The 16,876-nt window shown below is 35.9% G+C and overlaps 1 protein-coding gene across 3 annotated transcripts in view; it reads right to left on the bottom strand.

The window, feature by feature from the left end:
- The window catches only part of MARCH1 (membrane associated ring-CH-type finger 1), a 1,103,404-nt gene that overhangs the window by 751,586 nt on the left and 334,942 nt on the right, over positions 1 to 16,876 (bottom strand). For all 3 annotated transcript variants that reach the window (XM_027543679.1, XM_027543680.1, XM_027543678.1), the window contains exon 2: positions 14,779 to 14,853. The gene's annotated coding sequence lies outside the window, so the exon portion shown is untranslated. The remainder of the gene's footprint in view (positions 1 to 14,778; positions 14,854 to 16,876) is intronic.

Genomic DNA, 16,876 nt, shown 5'->3' with positions numbered 1-16,876 from the left:
AGGTGGGAGGAGAGAGGACAACAGAGAATGAAATGGTTGTATGGTATCACCAACTCAATGGACATGACTTTGAGCATGCTCTGGGAGTTGGTGATGGACAAGGAAGCCTGGTATGTTGTACTACATGTGGTTGCAAAGAGTTGTACATGACTGAGTGACTGATCTGAACTGAACTCTAAGGTCATTAAATTAGCTAACATTTAGTTTGACTTCAAAAGTAGGTACTGGCTGACATTTTCAGGTTGAGAAGGTTATGTAAGATAACTTGACAATAAAACAATTTAATCACAGTTTAGTCACATATTTCATCACATATCGCACATCTAATAGTTTCAGGCTAGGATATGTCAGGAAGACAACCCTGAAATGGAGAGAAGAAGAGGAAACAAACAAATAAACAAACAGAAAATTGTACCAGGAAGGGACTTTCATGGCAATTCAGTGTTTCAGTCTTCACCTTCCAATGTGGGGGGTCAGGGAATTCTTGGGCAGGGAACTAAGATCCTACATACCTCACTGCCAGAAAGCCAAAGAAGAAAACAGAAGCAATATTGTGAAAAGCTCAATAAAGATTTTTATAATGGCCCACATTAAAAAAAAAAAAAAAAAAAAACTTTATTAAGGAAAAAAAAAAAAAACCAAGTTCCAGGAAGTGTTTGTTTCTAAGGGTGAGAAAGATTAATTGAAGAGCAGTCTTAAAGTGCCATGACTCAAATCAAGAGAATGATTTAATTCTGCTTCTAGGTATGTTCATTATACACTTCAATCTTATCTGATAGTGTAAAATTCAATCTTACTCTAGAATTGTGTTTTTTTTTTTTTTTTTTCTTTTTTGGAATAATTTAATGTGAGTTTTTGTTTCATGGCACAAGTGACAGAAAAACAGCACCATTATATAATAATGCATTCCCAGGCATTTCAGAATGGAGATGTTTATATTCTCTGTTCAATCATATGAGAGTGACATACTTAGATCAAGATCTGAATGCAATACAAAATTGTTTTGACTGTGTTTTCTTTTGTTTTTTTTTTTAATAGTTTAGGCTGATTTTCTACTTTTCTATCTCTTATCTGACTATGAACATAAGGAGTAATGCATTTAAACACATGGCCATTTTGTCTTCAGACTAACTACATTGAGGAACCACTCAAACTAATCCTTGGAAAAGCACAGAAACCTCTACATCATTTGGAGCCAATTTTTCTTCCTTTTGGCTCCAAATGATGTAGATTTTTCTGTACCATTACAGAGCAGAAAAGACATCCATTTCCAAACTTAGCATTTGAAATATCATCAATGTTGGCTTTGTGTAGAGAACCTTCAACACACAGTCGAACACCTGTGTTTGTCACCGTTGAAAAGGCTCCGATTCACAGTTTCCCCAAAACATAACAGAAATTCTGAAATCAACATTCTAAGCAACATTAAAAAGGTTTTACCAGCCTCACTATGTATCAACAAAAACCTAACTGAAAATACCATTGAAACAAGCTTCAATTCTTATTATCAATAAAAACTGTTACATACCTAAAGATGAATGGAATATCCATATGAAGAAAATCATAAAGTTTTAGAGAAGAATATTTTTTAAATAGCCAAATAAATGGGAATGTATTTCATGTCTCCAAATGAGAAGAATAAATAGTACAAAGAAAAAAATTTTTAAAAAAAGCTTTTATTTGTACATGATCTTTAATCCGCAGAAGACTCAGAGAGTTAGCAAAGGTAGAATAACTCTAGAAAAATCAGAATATCTCAGTAGATTGACATTTACATACTATTCTGTTATACATAAACTTGCAAGGAGCTAATTTTCATGTATTTAATAATAGAAACTAAAGAATGTATAACATTAATGTTAAGGAAATTTGAGGCTACATGAAATAATACTAAATGTCTGTTGGCTTTGTATAAAAACTTCACTCTCAATTTCTGGGATTTCATATATTTCTGTGTTAAAACATCTTCAATGTTGATAATGACTTAACTGAAACAAAATGAGTTTGAGACAAACTCTATTCCTTGAGAAATTCCCTCTGAATTTCTCAGAGAAGTATTATATAAGTTATTGCAGTAGGGCCAATTACCTGAGGCGTACTAACAAGCAATGATGTATAAAACCCTTTTCAATATCAAGTTTAAAGCAGGACAGAAGGTGAATTCATTAATGTGGATGTTAAGACAGATGAAATATAAAGTCACAGTGGTTAATTATACTGAAGAAACAAATTAGAGTTTGTCACACTTAAAGAAAGTCTTTTTAAATGAATAAATTATTTAAAAGGAAATTTTGTCTGTATTGTTTCTGGGGCTATAATATCAGCAATGTGTGTGTCCATATTGTGTGAATTTTTAAAAGGCAATAAAAATAAAAAACTTAATATTTTTTATTTTGTTGATTTTCTTTTAGTTAATTTAAAGATATTGAAATATATTTGATTTACAATATAGTTTCAGGTATAGAGCAAGGTGATTCTATTATATATATGTGTGTGTATATATATAATTATGTACTTATTACATTCTATTATAGGTTATTACAAGATATTGAGTATAATTGCCTGTTCTATACACTAGGTCCTTGTTGGTTATCTAGTATACATATATAGTTGTGTGTATCATAGATGACCAATTATGCAGTTGATTGTAATTGTGAACAAAGAAAAGACGTGTCTCTTGGTTAATCAACAAAGACCTTTGGTACAGCTGATGAGAAGGAATAATGAATTAAATTTTATTACTTTTAGAATTGATGCTTACTGTATTTATCTCTAATCTCTAACTGGAAAGAAAATAATTTTTCTTTTAGAGGCTTCTGATTTTTACACTTACTCACTTGTACTTATGCTACATAACAATGTTTTCTCATTTAGAGGTATTCAGAGCTTTACTCCAAAACACTAAATGGTCATAATTCTCTAGTGTGAAACAGAGAGAGAGAAATAAAGAGCAGGTGGAATGCACACACTTCTATCACTATATTGGACACTGAGTTAACTAGCAGATTCATGACAATGGAATTTCAGTCAGATTAAAGTCCTTAAGAGAGTAAACAGGTTTTACCGCATTGATGGTATGTAATATTTCTTCAAGAGCTTCTGACAGATCTTTAAGATAAAGACATATAAAACTTCTAGATTTCCTTTAAACAATCTTTTATCCATTTAGAATTCTTTCCAGACAAAAATTTTCTTACTGCACAGGGGTGCCTCAACTTCTGGTGATGAATAGAATGGCCAACAATATATACTACCAAATAGTATGTGTTGCCTAAGTGAATGAATTAACAAGTTTTAATTTTCACAGTGAAACATCTTATTTACAACATAGCTGACGTCTAGAGCATAGAGGTGCTTTTTCAGAAAGTAATGAAGAATTCCTGCCCTTCAGACTCTCACTAGAACTTCACTTAAGTTTTGCCATAAAACTCCTACCTTAAACTTGCTTAGATAGTTGATATTTGTCTAAGATAATTGTCTAAGCTGTCAACTACTTACTCCTTCACAATTCTTCAGGCTTCCTTCCAGTGTTTCTAGATAATCAGAAAGCTACCATAACCACTTTGTTTTCTTGTATAATTGCATTTAAGTTTTGTTCAAGGTGTCTACCAAAGGCTTATACAGGAAACAAGCAACGATATGTGGAAGACTTTTCATATATTTCACAAAGTTGCTGCTGAGAATACATGTCATTATATAATTGAATCGTGTAAGCATCCTTATTACATATGGGGAAAAAAGATGATTCTCTTGATGAACTGCTATCCTTTCTTAGTTTAGACAAGATTAGGCTAACAGACTTCAAGCTATACACTGAAATTCCATAGCTTTACCCAACATACTTGTTTTGTTTGGACATAAAATGTCTCCTAAAGTTTCCTTTAGTTCATCCTAAAGGAAATCAGTCCTGAATATTCATTGGAAGGACTGATGCTGAAGCTGAAACTCCAAGACTTTGGCCACTTGATGTGAAGAACTGATTCATTGGAAAGACCCTGATGCTGGGAAAGATTGAAGGCAAGAGTAGAAGGGGATGACAGAGGATGAGATGGTTGGATGGCATCGCTGACTCAATGGGCACGAATTTGAGTAAATTCCAGGAGATGGTGATGGACAGTGAGGCCTGGTGTGCTGGAGTCCATGGGGTAGCAAAAAGTCGGACATGACTGAACAACCTTAAAAAGTCTCCAGTCCAATTTTGTGCTCAGCTCATTTCTTTCATCTTTTATCATTGGGTTTGAGCTCATAGTTTATATTTTTCTTTCCAGTCATCAAATGACTTTTAAATTAGAAAGATTTAATAATATTCAAACTGTGGCATTGGAGAAGACTCATGAAAGTCTCTTGGACAGCAAGGAGATAAAACCAGTCAATATTAAAAGAAATCAACCCTGAATACTCTGAATATTGTAAGAACTGATGCTGATGTGGAAGCTCCAGTATTTTGATCATCTGGTGAGAACAGCCAACTATTGGAAAAGTCCGTGATGCTGGGAAAGATTGAGGGCAGAATGAGAAGAAGTCATTAGAGGATGAGATGGCTGGGTGGTATCACTATGCAATGGACATGAACTTGGGCAAACTTTGGGAGATGGTGAAGAACAGGAAGGCCTGGTGTGCTGCAGTCCATGGGGTTGCTAAGAGTCAGATATGACTGGGTGACTTAACAACAACAATAAGATTAAAAATATATTGTGATATATGTTAAAAGTAAAATGGTAAAAACTGATGAAGAATAGATCATAAGAAATTAGTTTGTCTTGCTAAAATCATTGTTATCAATTCCAATCTCTCACAACTGATTGAAGAGGCCCCATAAGAATCCACATGTACCCATTTCCCTATTCTTTATAATCTTCTTGAAAACTCACTAATAAAAATTTTAATTCTAAATTATTTTTTACTAATACTTAGGGAAATATTGTTTCTTTTCAAAAGCATCAACAACATAAATGATACTTTTGAAAATCAACTTAATATTTCCCTAAGTATTAGTAAAAAATAATTTAGAATAAAAAGAAATTATGCTTTTGAATTGTCGTGTTGAAGAAGACTCTTGAGCATCCCTTGGACTGCAAGATCAAACCAGTCAACCCTAAAGGAAATTAACCTTGACTATTTATTGGAAGTTCACAGTTCACATATTGCTGAAGCCTGGCTTGGAGAATTTTGAGCATTACTTTACTAGTGTGTGAGATGAGTGCAATTGTGTGGTAGTTTGACCATTCTTTGGCATTGCCTTTCTTTGGGATTGGAATGAAAACTGACCTTTTCCAGTCGTGTGGCCACTGCTGAGTTTTCCAAATTTGCTGGCATATTGAGTGCAACACTTTCACAGCATCATCTTTCAGGATTTGGAATAGCTCAACTGGAATTCCATCACCTCCACTAGCTTTGTTCATAGTGATGCTTTCTAAGGCCCACTTGACTTCACATTCCAAGATGTCTGGCTCTAGGTCAGTGATCACACCATCGTGATTATCTGGGTCGTGAAGATCTTTTTTGTACAGCAATATGTGAACTGTGAACTTCCTGATGTTCAAGCTGGATTTAGAAAAGGCAGAGGAACCAGAGATCAAATTGCCAACATCTGCTGGATCATGGAAAAAGCAAGAGAGTTCCAGAAAAGCATCTATTTCTGCTTTATTGACTATATCAAAGCCTTTGACTGTGTGGATCACAATAAACTGTGGAAAATTCTGAAAGAGATGGGAATACCAGACCACCTGATCTGCCTCTTGAGAAATTTGTATGCAGATCAGGAAGCAACAGGTAGAACTGGACATGGAACAACGACTGGTTCCAAATAGGAAAAGGAGTACTTCAAGGCTGTATATTGTCACCCTGTTTTTTTAACTTATATGCAGAGTACATCATGAGAAGCACTGGACTGGAAGAAGCACAAGCTGGAATCAAGATTTCCAGGAAAAATATCAGTAACCGCAGATATGCAGATGACACCACCCTTATGGCAGAAAGTGAAGAGGAACTCAAAAGCCTCTTGATGAAAGTGAAAGTGGACAGTGAAAAAGTTGGCTTAAAGCTCAACATTCAGAAAGCGAAGATCATGGCATCTGGTCCCATCACTTCATGGGAAATAGATGGGGAAACAGTGGAAACAGTGTCAGACTTTATTTTTCTGGGCTCCAAAATCACTGCAGATGGTGACTGCAGCCATGAAATTAAAAGATGCTTACTCCTTGGAAGGAAAGTTATGACCAACCTAGAGAGCATATTCAAAAGCAGAGACATTACTTTGCCAACAAAGGTCCGTCTAGTCAAGGCTATGGTTTTTCCTGTGGTCATGTATGGATGTGAGAGTTGGACTGTGAAGAAAGCTGAGCACCGAAGAATTGATGCTTTTGAACTGTGGTGTTGAAGAAGACTCTTGAGAGTCCCTTGGACTGCAGGGAGATCCAACCAGTCCATTCTGAAGGAGATCAGCCCTGGGATTTCTTTGGAAGGAATGATGCTAAAGCTGGAACTCCAGTACTTTGGCCACCTCATGTGAAGGGTTGACTCATTGGAAAAGACTCTGATGCTGGGAGGGATTGGGGACAGGAGGAGAAGGGAATGACAGAGGATGAGACAGCTGGATGGCATCACTGATCAATGGACATGAGTCTGAGTGAACTCCGGGAATTGGTGATGGACAGGGAGGCCTGGCGTGCTGCGATTCATGGGGTCGCAAAGAGTCGGACACGACTGAGCGACTGATCTGATCTGATTTATTGGAAAGACTGATGCTGAATTGAAGCACCAATACTTTGGCTACCTGATGCAAAGAACTGTCTTATTAGAAAAGACCCTGACGCTAGGAAAGATTGAAGGCAGAAGGAGAAAGGGACAACAGAGGATGAGATGGTTGGATCGTATCACTGACAGGATGTACACGAGTTTGAGCAAGCTCCAGGAATTTGGTGATGGACAGGGACGCCTGGCATGCTGCAGTCCATGGGGTTGCAAAGAGTTGGACACGACTGAGTGACTGAACTGAACTGAAGTTGCTTTTCGTTCTATTTCAACTTCCTTCAGTAGGTATCTGTACCATCTGTTCTACTCTCTTTTATGTACATTATGTATATTTTTACAAATATTGCTTAAATACCTAAATAAACTTTTAAAATGTCAGGACAAGCATAGTTTTGTCTTTCTCAGAGAATATATGTGTTTTCCAGCCACATCATAAATAGATGTTTATTAGTGAATGTGGAAATTAACACATGAAATTACTAAGCCTCCACCTCATAATTATCTCTTTGTAACCAAATGTCTTTCTCTTTCAGGAAAGTAAGAAGAATCTTTGTCAGCGGAACATGGAATCAAATCCGCTTTCTACAAAGTCCCCATTGTTATAAAACAAACTGTTCAGATTACTCCTGAATGTCGACTCTGGACTTCATGTGAATAAAAACTACTCCAAAATGAATGAACTATTCTTTTACAACTTCAAGAACTTCTAAGTTTATTCACCTAAAATTTCACTTTAGATAGACTAGAGGTGCAGTAACAGTATAAAGTAAATGTGAATAAAAATAATATATTTGTTTTAGTATCAAAGTTTCCAATAACATTAAAAGCAAAAGGAATAGGCTTGAAATTAAAAAAAAAAAAAAGTCCTACTGTATAACGCAGGAAACTATATTCAGTGTCCTGGGATAAAGTATAATGGAGAAGAATATGAAAAAAGTTTATATATATATATGTATAACTGAGTCACTTTGCTTTACATTGGAAATTAAACACATTGTAAGTCAACTATACTTAAATAAAAATTTTTAAAAAAGAAAAAAAATCTGCCATAATGACAAAAACTGTATACAAAACTCATGTATATAAAAGCAGTTAACAAATTATACTGAAAATATTACCTTCAAATATATTAAATGAAAAAAAAAGAAAGAAATGAAAACATGGGTAGAGGTTAGACACTCTTGGAAAATAAGATAAGGATGTTACAAAAACTGGAAAATTTCACTTCCTGCATCAACCATGCAAATTGCCCTCTTCACCCTAATCTATTAATTTTCATGTTTCCATCTCCCATAGCACATTTTTTCCAGTTATTCAGAGTTAGAAGTATGACATCATTTTTTTATTTTTCTCACCCTTTTCCCCCTTGTCAGGTAGTCAGGAATTGACTAGGAGATGACTTCAGTGAAATGTCTCTGGTGACTAACCTTCCCACTGAATAAAATATAGGCTTCCCAGCATGGAGTTAAGACCTTTCCTGGCTTAGACTAATCTTACCTTCTTAGCTTTCCTGCTAACTACTCATTTTATAAAATTTGCTTTCCAAGACCTTTAAAAGTTAGAATTTATCATTACATTCTAAATAAATTCTTAAGCCAAGTCTGTTTTTACTTTATACTGTATGTGATGTGAGTCCTTTAGTTTTCCCTGTATTTCATTTCTCAAATTTAGTTACATAGACTCTCTTGAATAACTGCAGCACTTTATTCATTCATTCATTGTTCCTTTCTACATCTCTTTAACCATGTATGTGGCCTACAAAGGATAGACTTAAAACGTTTCAGGAAGTCAGAGGGTTATAACAGAACCTGTGTTTTCTACTGGCTTTATTCCTACATTTAATTTGTATATAATTGATTTTTCTCCACAATGAGACTAGCAATTTGAAATAACTGGTCATCTTTTGAACTTTTCCTATGTTTCCCACAGTTCTTAGCACAAATATTAATTTGCTTGAATTATTTTTTAATTGAAATAAAAATATAATGCTGATTTTAAAAAATTAATTAATGTATTTAATTGGAGGCTAATTACTTTACAATATTGCAATGGTTTTTGCCATACATTAACATGAATCAGCCATGGGTGTACATGTATTCCCCATCCTGAACCCCCCTCCCACCTCCCTCCCCATCCCATCCCTCAGGGTCATCCCAGTGCACCAGCCCTGAGCGCCCTGTCTCAGTCATCGAACCTGGATTGGAGATGTGTTTCATGTATAATAATATACATGTTTCAGTGCTATTCTCTCAAATCATCCCACCCTTTCCTTCTCCCACAGAGTCCAAAAGTCTGATCTTTATCTCTGTGTCTCTTTTGCTGTCTCGCATATAGGGTCATTGCTACCATCTTTCTAAATTCCATATATATGTGTTAATATACTATATTGGTGTTTTTCTTTTTGACTTACTTCACTCTGTATAAAAAGCTTCAGTTTCATCCACCTCATTAGAACTGATGCAAATACTGTCTTTTTAATAGCTGAGTAATATTCTATTGTGTATATGTACCACAGCTTTCTTATCCATTCACCTGCTGATGGACACCTAGGTAGCTTCCATGTCCTAGCTATTGTAAACAGTGCTGTGATGAACACTGGGGTACATTTGTCTCTTTCAGTTCTGGTTTCCTCAGTGTGTATGCCCAGTAGTGGGATTGCTGGGTCACATGCAGTTCTATTTCCAGTTTTTTAAAGTAATCTCCACACTGTTCTCCATTGTGGCTGTACTAGTTTGCCTTCCCACCAACAGTGTAAGATGGTCTCCTTTTCTCCACACCCTCTCCAACATTTATTGTTTGTAGACTTTTTGATAGCAGCCATTCTGACCAGCTTGAAATGGTACCTCATTGTGGTTTTGATTTGCATGATTTTATCTCTACTGAATTTCTTGAAAAAGAAGACATACAGATGGCTAACAAACACATGAAAAGATGCTCAACATCACTCATTATCAGAGAAATGCAAATCAAAATCACTATGAGGTACCATTTCACGCCAGTCAGAATGGCTGCGATCCAAAAGTCTACAAGCAATAAATGCTGGAGAGGGTGTGGAGAAAAGGGAACTCTCTTAAACTGTTGGTGGGAATGCAAACTAGTACAGCCACTATGGAGAACAGTGTGGAGATTCCTTAAAAAACTGGAAATAGAACTGCCTTATGATCCAGCAATCCCCCTGCTGGGCATACACACTGAGGAAACCAGAAGGGAAAGAGACACATGTACCCCAATGTTCATCGCAGCACTGTTTATAATAGCCAGGACATGGAAGCAACCTAGGTGTCCATCAGCAGATGAATGGATAAGAAAGCAGTGGTACATATACACAATGGAGTATTACTCAGCCATTAAAAAGAATACATTTGAATCAGTTCTAATGAGGTGGATGAAACTGGAGCCTATTACACAGAGTGAAGTAAGCCAGAAAGAAAAACACCAATACAGTATACTAACGCATATATATGGAATTTAGAAAGACGGCAACAATAACCCTGTTTACGAGACAGCAAAAGAGACACTGATGTCTAGATCAGTCTTTTGGACTCTGTGGGAGAGGGAGAGGGTGGGATGATTTGGGAGAACGGCATTGAAACATGCATAATATCATATATTAAATGAAAAACAAATAAAATGAGGCAGATTTGGGAATACAAAAAAAAGAAAAGAAAAAAGAAAGTCTATGAAATAACTAGTATCAGCCAGAAGATAGAGTGATTTCTAAGCTAGAAATATTCATGATCTAAACTACCAGAAAAAAAAAATAGTCTCTGTTTTTAGATATTGCCTTGTGAAGTATAATTCTCTTTTAAGGGAAGAGTTATAATGGACAGCAAAAAGATAGATCTTATTTTTATAATGTGGTCATTAAAACATCTGTTTAGATGGATTTCAGCCATATGAAATTAGTAGAGCTCCCAGGGAAGTTATAATTCCAAAGGTAGAGGGTCCTCTTTGATCATCCATCACATCCTTAGAGAAAACAATATTAATTCTCCATCAGGGACCAGACATCTATTCAAATGGCCATAGCTGAGTAGGGGATATTTTGCTAACCCAGTTAGCTTCCTCCTCTATATGATCTTAGAAAAGCAAAGCCAGTGTTGATTGAAACTAATGATCTATTACAAAATGTAAAGCAGTAACTAATGCATGATCATATAATCCTAGGTTTGGAAAATTTCATGTTGGATTAGCATTTTTTCCCTCAGATAGTCTATACAAGGCAGGATCTGTGTTGTTTGAAAAGTCTTTCAAAATAAGGGCTTTTCAAATTTATGTCTGTGGTGGTTCTAGTGCTTAAACATTCTCTCAGCATGGAAATCTTCACTATTAATACAACAGGTTTATTGTACTTTTACTTTTTTAATTGCTATAAAATGAATAATTTTTGTAATATTTATTCATATATGTTGAAGAATAATGTTCAGTTATTTCACTGTGTTTTCTTTTTCAAGTGAAACCATTCTACTTCTTTAAAATTTTCATCAGAGATACTATGATTCTATTACTGAGAATATTCAATCATGATATTTATTTCTTCCCTGTACCTTCTCTGCACATTCCAGATTCTTCATTGCTGAAATAGACCACAAGTATCCAGAGCAATCAAGAAGTGTTTGACCAAGACAATAACATATTTGTTCCTGATCTTAAAATTCTATCTAACGAATCTAAGTTCTAATAATACCTCTATAACTCCAAATTGGGAAAATTCAGCAGTGGCCACAGGACTGAAAAAGATCAGTTTTCATTCCAATCTCAAAGAAGGGCACTGCCAAATAATTTCAAACTGCCATATAATTGTGCTCATTTCACATGCTACAAGGTTATGCTCAAAATTCTTCAAATTAGGCTTCAGTAGTACATAAACCAAGAACTTCCAGAATAGGCTGGGTTTAAAAAAAGAAGAGGAACCAGAGATAAAATTGCCAACATTTGTTGTATCATAGAGAAAGCAAAGAGATTCTAGAAAACATCTACTTCTGCTTCACTGACCATGCTAAAGGTTTTGACTGTGTGGATCACAATGAACTTTGGAAAATTCTTGAATGGGAATATCAAACCTCCTGAGAAACCTGTGTGCGGATCAGGAAGCAATAGTGAGAACCAGACATAGAACAACAGACTGATTCAAAATTGCGAAAGGAGAATGTCAAAGCTGTGTATTGTCACCCTGCTTATCTAACTTATATGCCGAGTATATCATGAGAAATGCTGCTGCTGCTAAGTCGCTTCAGTCGTGTCCGACTCTGTGCGACCCCATAGACAGCGGCCCGCCAGGCTCCCCTGTCCCTGGGATTCTCCAGGCAAGAACACTGGAGTGGGTTGCCATTTCCTTCTCCAATGCATGAAAGGGAAAAGTGAAAGTGAAGTCGCTCAGTCGTGTCCAACTCTTCGCCACCCCATGGTCTGCAGCATACCAGGCTCCTCCGTCCATGGGATTTTCCAGGTAAGAGTACTGGAGTGGGGTGCCATTGCATTCTCCAATGAGAAATGCTGGGCTAGATGAATCACAAGCTGGAACCAAGATCACTGGAGAAATGTCAATGACCTCAGATATGAAGATGATGCCACTCTATTGGCAGAAAACGAAGAGTAACTAAAGAGCCTCTTGATGAAGGTGAAAGAGGACAGCGAGAAAGATGGCTTGAATCTCAACATTCAATAAACTAAGATCGTGGCATCCACTCCCATCACTTACTGGGCAAATAGAGGGGGAAACGTGGAAACAGTGACAGATTTCTTTCCTTGAACTCCAAAATCACTGTGGATAGTGACAGAACCCATGAAATTAAAAGATGCTTGCTCCTTGGGAGGAAAGCTATGACAAACCTAGACAGCATATTACAAAGCAGAGACACCACTTTGCCAACAAAGGTCCATATAGTCATAGCTATTTTCCCCCAGTAGTCATGTATGTATGTGAGTATTGAACCTTAAAGAAGGCTGAGTGCCAAAGAATTGATGCTTTCAAACTATAGTACTAGAGAAGACTCTTGAGAGTCCCTTTTGGACAGCAAGGAGATCAAACCAGTCAATCCTAAAGGAAATAAACCCTGAATATTCATTGAATGACTAATGCTGAAGCTGAACCTTTAATATTTTGGCCACCTGATGAGAAGAGGTGACTCATTGGAAAAGAGCTTGATGCTGGGAAAGACTGACGGAAGGAAGAAGAGGGTGGCAGAGGATGAGATGGTTAAACAGCATCACCAACTTAATGGACATGAATTTCAGCAAACACCTGGAGATAGTGGTGGACAGAGAAGTGCTACTGGAGTGATGGACTGGAGTGCTACTGTCCACGGGGTCAGAAAGAGTTGGATATGACTTAGCAACTGAACAACAGCAACAACACATCTCCCAACTTGGATTTCTTAGTCTTGTATGGACTGATGTAGTGACTGGGTAACAGAAAACTTCTGTGAAATCCTAATAGAAAATATATTTTCACCCTGATAAGATGGTGAAGGTCATATTCAACACTGTTCTTTGCCATTTTTCATGCATAGGGCTTGATACATAGTAAATATTGAACAAATATTTCTTATTAATATAAAATTGTAAAAACTTATCACGATGCTATCATTAAAGATAAAAATGTAATTTAAGAGGGAGAAATGCATAGAGTAATTGTTAATAAAAATAGAAAATTTACCCTTTTTATTAAATGCAATGCATTTTGGGGAAAACATGATTTCCATTGAGAAAAATAGTAACATAAATGGATAGGACTTGAAAAAAAGTGGAGTTGCTGTATATTAGTTTAAATTTTAGATAAAGATTTTTTTTTAATATTCAACATAATCCTTATTTTTTGTCATGAGATGTGTTAATATTTTTGTTTATAAAACTTCCCTCCTGTTTTTTGTGATTCTCCACCAGTTTCAAGATCTTTCTAATTTATGCCTTCCTAAATACTATATACATTTATAAAATCTACTCTAATTTTAGAGTGTTTTTCATGTGGCCATACTCAGCATTAATTCAGCTTGTTTAAAAATACTGGGCAACAAAATACCTCTGCTGAATTCACTCAGAACGGCCGTTGTGCCACTATTACAGATCTCCAGATATATCTTTTCATCCAGTTGACCCTCTCACCCATTTATTGCAGGGGGGACATCACATAATTTTTATCTTATTTAGTGGAAATGGCTACTTGAATAAAAAGCAACGAAAACAAAACCTAAGACAGACAAGAAAATAAGAAGCTGCAAGTACCAGCTTACATGAGGTGTACTACATTCCTTCAGTCTCCTGGGTCAGTCAGAAACATAACTACAGGCAAGGTGGCTATTTTGTATCAAGGCAGTTTGTAAAAGAGGGAGAAATCTATTTGTTTTATATTGAATTTTAGAAACTAAAATGACAAAATTCTCAATCATGAGATAATCAGAAGAGTTGTAAATTTGAAGGTTCAAGAAACATTCAATTTAATGTTACTCATGACTCCGCATAGTAGTTTTTGTTTGCCTTGTGTTATGGAAAATACATAAGTGTTAGACAAAGCGTACATCATAAAGAATAATCCTTGAATGTAAAATCCAAGTTTAGTAACACACAAAGATGGTCAGTATTCAATTACCTTCATCAGGCTGCAAGAAGTAGTTGTTACAAATCAAATGGAAAATATCTGTTCAGTAAAATACAGGACATTATAACTACCAATATATCCACTCTGGCCAAATCACTATTGCTGAGAGTACTGCCCTTTTAAATTAACTCACCAACTGATACAGTTCTTATCACAAGTCATCAAAATATTGACTAATAGATACAGTTAAGTAGAGGTCACCAAATAAGGAAATGCTTTTCACTATTCATTGAAATTGAATGAAATTTAGGTAAAAGAATATAAAACAAAAGAATAAAAATTAAAAAAAAATAAAAAATAAAATAAAATAATTAAGTCTTCTATTAAATAAAAATTCAACTCTAATTCTAAATGAAAAAAAGAAAAAAGAAACCTGGTTATCTGAAGCAGAAACTTTTCTTTACTAAGATAAAAATAGATGAACTTACAAAATACAGTATTCTTGTTTAATCCCAGAAGGACAAATGAGGATATTCTCTCAGAACTCTTCTTGGTTATATTTCCTGAAAAAGAAAATTGAAATAAACAAATTAAAGGCTGAACTTAAGAAAAGGAAAAGAAAACAACTTTAAGGAAACTGAGACTGTTTAATGGAAAGATTCTACTTGTACAAACTGTAGGTCTTTATAATAGGGAATGTTCTGAACGTCATTTGTACCAATATTCAGATCATGTGAAAGAATTTATATCACTTTCTAAACAGCCCCCAAGTTTGTAAACACGTTAGTACATTAAGAAGAGTCAATTGGATTTTTATTTTGTAATAAAAAGTTCAAAACAATCTCTTCCAGTGTAAGACATAAGAAGGCTGTTTATGCCATGTATGTGCTGCTGAATTTCTAAGATACTGAGCTATTAGCCCCAAAGACAGAGGACAAACTAAAAGATAAGACTAGAATATCCAGCTACAGTTTGATACAGTTATTTCATAACAATAGTTGGAAATTGATAGAATGTCTTAAATATATTGAGGATAAATGAAAAGGTGAGGCACTTAAAGGACAAGCAAGAGAATACTCTTTGAATATAAGTAACTTTCAATTTGGTATCTTTATATATTCAAGCAGCACATCAAGAGGAAATATTCACCAGCCACATGATTCAGTCTCTGTATCCCCAGGTACAACACAGCAACAAGTATTCTACCCCTTATTTATTTCAGGGTCCACTCCAATAGAAGGCAAAGATGACTTCAATATGTGTTCCCTCAAAAGATGTATTTTAAATGTTTAAGTAATGCTCAAAATTCTCCAAGCCAGGCTTCAGCAATACGTGAACCGTGAACTTCCAGATGGTTTTAGTAAAGGCACAGGAACCAGAGACCAAATTGCAAACTTCTGCTGGATCATCGAAAAAGCAAGAGAGTTCCAGAAAAAAACATCTATTTCTGCTGCATTGACTATGCTAAAACCTTTGACTGTGTGGATCACAATAAACTGTGGAAAATTCTGAAAGACATGGGAATACCAGAACACCTGACCTGCCTCTTGAGAAACCTGTATGCAGGTCAGGAAGCAACAGTTAGAACTGGACATGGAACAACAGACTGGTTCCAAATAGGAAAAGGAGTACATCAAGGCTGTATATTGTCACCCTGCTTATTTAACTTATATGCGGAGTACATCATGAGAAACGCTGGGCTGGAAGAAGCACAAGCTGGAATCAAGATTTCCAGGAGAAATATCAATAACCTCAGATATGCAGATGACACCACCCTTATGGCAGAAAGTGAAGAGGAGCTAAAGAGCCTCTTGATGAAAGTTAAAAGGAGAGTGAAAAAGTTGGCTTAAGGCTCAACATTCAGAAAACAAAGATCATGGCACCTGGTCCCATATGGGGAAACAGTAGAAACAGGGTCAGACTTTACTTTTTTGGGTTCCAAAATCACTGCAGATGGTGACTGCAGCCATGAAATTAAAAGACGCTTACTCCTTGGAAGGAAAGTTATGACCAACCTAGGCTGCATATTGAAAAGCAGAGACATTACTTTGCCAACAAAGGTCCGTCTAGTCAAGGCTATGGTTTTTCCTGTGGTCATGTATGGATGTGAGAGTTGGACTGTGGAGAAGGCTGATCTCAGAAGAATTGATGCTTTTGTTTTTTATTTTTTGTGTTTTTTTTTTTTTAATTTTATTTTATTTTTAAACTCCACAATACTGCATTAGCCTTGCCAAATATCAAAACGAATCTGCCACAGGCATACCCACGTTCCCCATCGTGAACCCTCCTCCCACCTCCCTCCCCTCCCTTCCCTCTAGGTCGTCCCAGTGCACCAGCCCCAATCATCCAGTACCGTGCATCGAACCTGGACTGGCGACTCGTTTCATATATGATATTATACATGTTTCAATGCCATTCTCCCAAATCTCCCCACCCTCTCCCTCTCCCACAGACTCCATAAGACTGATCTATACATCAGTGTCTCTTTTGCTGTCTCATACACAGGGTTATTGTTACCATTTTCTAAATTCCATATATATGTGTTAGTATACTGTATTGGTGTTTTTCTTTCTGGCTTACTTCACT

This window comes from Bos indicus x Bos taurus, chromosome 6 (genome assembly GCF_003369695.1).
Source record: "Bos indicus x Bos taurus breed Angus x Brahman F1 hybrid chromosome 6, Bos_hybrid_MaternalHap_v2.0, whole genome shotgun sequence".
Taxonomy (NCBI): Eukaryota; Metazoa; Chordata; class Mammalia; order Artiodactyla; family Bovidae; genus Bos; species Bos indicus x Bos taurus.
This window is presented reverse-complemented; position numbering and strand designations above follow the sequence as displayed.